The sequence below is a fragment of the Lissotriton vulgaris genome, chromosome 10 (assembly GCF_964263255.1).
Source record: "Lissotriton vulgaris chromosome 10, aLisVul1.2, whole genome shotgun sequence".
Classification (NCBI taxonomy): Eukaryota; Metazoa; Chordata; class Amphibia; order Caudata; family Salamandridae; genus Lissotriton; species Lissotriton vulgaris.
In genome coordinates this window covers 626,033,285-626,036,961 of record NC_141698.1, presented here as the reverse complement: position 1 = coordinate 626,036,961, position 3,677 = coordinate 626,033,285, and the positions used below count along the sequence as shown (strand labels likewise).

The window sequence follows — 3,677 nt, the reverse complement described above, 5'->3', positions numbered from 1 at the left end:
CAGACTTAAAGCACTGGGACCGCATGTTAAATCTCTCGTTCCTCCATTTTGGAAACTTGCCTTTTTCAGTTTGAGTAACAGATTTATTTAATCGTAAAGTTTGTATTGTTACGGTTTTACCTGGGTAGTAGTAGTTACTGAGTATTATTGCAAAGGTAAACGGGATGTGTGTTTAGTTTTTAACGTAAACGAGTGCTTATGCTATAGGCAGACCCTCAAGATATTTTGACCTGGGCTCTGCAAGGTGTTTGCTGTTGGTGCATGCACTATAGATTGTAATTCATATATGCATGGATTCTCTTGAAGTGGTTGATCACTCACTCGCTTACGATGTATCTGTTTTGTCCATCACTCAGTACTGTACCTGTTGATAACCTGGTAGCCAACTTGAAAGGCATGGAATACCTGCGGTGATCCAACATATGCTACTTATCAATCAGGACTCTAATCTAGGCTACCACTGCGGGTCTCAACAAGCTACATTCTGACAGCTTCTTAACATTTCAAATCCCCAACCAGATGTGGGATATTAAACTAGTCTCACAGCAGATCTCCCTTCAACCAGGCTGCTCAGTCTTAAACTTTTAATGAAATGTCTCACAATGAACAACGTAGTGTAGTAAGCTGCTAAGTTGATTATGCCCTTAAGAAATACCTAAGAGGCTGATAAAAGATGTCCACTTACTAAATTCTCTCACCTTTTCATCTATCGCACTGAGTCCATAACGCGAATACCTCAGTAGTCATCCTGCGTGACATGGAATAATTTCCCACATGGGCTCAGAAGTTTCAACCACACATTCTGCAGTGTTGCTTACTAGCCATCCAGGCAGGTGATTCTTGTCTCCACGTAAGAGTAGTAAGCACTATAAAATGTTTGCAATACAATTAATTTTCAGACTAATCAACTTCTTGCTGTCAGTCGTAATCTTGCATCCTTCCTCCCTGTTTTGAACCAAGTTTTCAAATTTGTGTTCTTTTTTAAAAATTTTTTTAAGGCAAACAGGTTTTCTCAGTTTTATATCTGGATTGTCATTAAGGATATCCCAGACTGTGATATATTTTTTTGTATTTGTTTAGTCAAATAAAAAAAATGACTGACCAATATAATCTGTTTCTTTTCTTGTTTGTTGAACATGCTTTCCCAGTTGTAAAACCTGACTCTTTTGAAAGATTGACTTCTCTGTGACTGGAGAAATTGTCCAAATGAGGTTAACCCCCTGGGATTTAGGGTGGAACTCGAATAATGTAATATTTTTGTTAGTGGGCTTGGTTTGAAGTTCAACTTGGAGATGCTCATCCACCACCTTAATGGAAATATCCCAAAAATCTATCTTGGGGTCACTACTGCTGTGATTTTTAAGTTAGCGCCTCATAGGTACAACCAAGCCAAAACTTCTAACATCGCTTGGGCCCCCCTTGCCCCCAAACAAATTATCAATGAAGCGATACCAGCAATTCAGTTTTTCATAAAATGGGGCAATCTCGTTGTAAATCTGTAAAACTTCATCTGAAAGCAGCGTTCTGAGTATTGGTGATAACCCCCAGCTGGAACAGTTCAGCTTTGATTATGAATAATTTGGTTTTGTCGTGGTATTTTTTTCTGATAATTTTTATGTTGTACTGTGAAGATATTCGTTTTTTAATTCATTGAGAATTAATTCAGTTTTTACTTGTATATCCAACAGCTTGATACAACATTGTACTTGTGTTTTTTTTTAATCATAAGGCTCTACGAATGACCATATTAAATCAAGTGTAAAACCTCCATGGTGGTACTGAATTGTAGACTTGAGTTTGAGAATTAGATGAGTGTAAGCTGGGAAATCTACAGTTGAGCTCTGATAGTGAGCCCTGGCCTCTGTATAGACTAGATAGATTCTTGTCACTCAAACTGTAGTGCATGCCATACAGACAGGGGAGATATATAGCGATCTATATACACTAAAAAACAATCTGGATTGTCAAATCAATTTTCTGTGACTTCAAAATGTTATCTTAAAAATGTAGGACTGCTGTAGTCAATAGCCAAACATTCTGTATTTCCCAATGCTGGTTAACGTGTTGGTTCAGATTTTAATTTAGGTAGCTACTGTTGCTGCACCACTGTAAAATAAGTTTTTAATTGGACCAGATTTGGATGTAAACGTCTTAAATCCTTTATTTGCCCCTTTAGTGTTGCAGACATGCCTGTTGTGTCGTGTTTGTGTCATTGAATGGCATACAGTATATTGGCTATATCTAAATTTGGTGTTTAGTACCATCAACACCTAAAGATGGTAGCCAGACACATTTTTACCCTGCTTGTTTATTTCATTGTTTAAAGCCTGTTGTGCAGAAACCTCTGTGCTAAAGTGAGACTTTATGCTTTATCGTTAAATTCGGAGTCTTGATATTGACTATGGGCGATGTCAGCTCATCCCTGTTAGCGCAATTTAACGCAATGGCATTGCATATTACCCGGTCTTTACTTTTTTATGAAAATTGGCTCCCTTTCTGAAGGAAGTTACATATTTTGATATGTGGGGGGTTGGGGTGTTTGAACAAAACCTGTTTACGTTGAGTCGCTATGCTTTAGATAAGGCAAGTTCTGTTTCCGACCTGTACTTTTTTTTTTTTTTTGTGGTACATACGAATAGCACTTATGCTTGCCAAGGCCAACAGTGTTTCTAATGAGCATTTAACCACAATCCCTTTATTTTACTACCTTGTCTTGAAGTACTTGCTTTGGGCTTAAATTTATAATCCTTCTGAAACTGAATTGCATCGTTTTAGGTCTGGTTTGACAGTGCATTTATCTATTTACCTATACTTAATAGTGGGCTTTGCCCCTGCCCAGAAAAATATAACTTCCCTTATGCTGGCCCTTCTTGTGCATCGTTCATCCTCTTGAGCCCAATGGAGATTGTTTTACTTCATCATATTAAATTGGACACTGGGCCCGATTCACAAAGGAAAACTGAGATGAAAGTTTAACTTTAGGTATTCACAAAGCATTTACAAGTAGTAAAGTAATCTACACTCTGTGCTGATACCATGAGCACTCTGAATGATTAACAGCCTAACACCAGTTTAAGTGGATTTTTATTTTTAGTATTGCCTAATGTTTGAATTTGAAGCAGTAGGTGGTTAGCATACAACTGTATAATGGGGTAATTCTTAATTTAAAGCAGAATGGAATTTAAGTAACTAGGGTAATTAAACCTAGAATAGATGGAATTTGAATAAGTAAAATGAATAACCTAGGAATGGAATGAATCCCTCTTAAATCAGTTAACCATAAAAGGGAATCCTTGTGCTAAGTTAGTCCATGATCTTCAGGAAAGTCCATGTCTGTAATTCAATCATGAGGCTTCAGATGACTGGGTAAAGGTATTTTTTTTTCTTTCTTTCTTTCAAGATCAGAAAATGCTGACATTAGTACACTAGGCAAGGGGCCGGGGAGGAACACACCACAGTACAGGGCCTTACAGGTGAATCCTTAATCCAAAAACTATTCCCAGGATGGCCCCCCAAGTGGGTCACAGGCTCCTCTGCTCTGAAGAGTAACGCCTCAGTTTGTCACCATTGAGCTTCGGTTTAAAAAAAAATATTTTTTTTAATCAAAGACTCCACTTCAAGCAGTTGTGCATTTACGCTCTAAGTAGAGGGAGGCAATCGCTAAGTATGAAGCATGT

The 3,677-nt window shown here is 37.8% G+C and overlaps 1 non-coding gene across 1 annotated transcript; it reads left to right on the top strand.

Annotated features, from left to right (window-relative positions):
- Nucleotides 1–2,163: 2,163 nt before the first annotated feature.
- LOC147688605 (small nucleolar RNA SNORA17) lies at nt 2,164–2,292 on the top strand. The gene has a single exon (XR_015300822.1). It is a non-coding gene; the product is annotated as a small nucleolar RNA SNORA17 (small nucleolar RNA).
- Nucleotides 2,293–3,677: the final 1,385 nt, after the last annotated feature.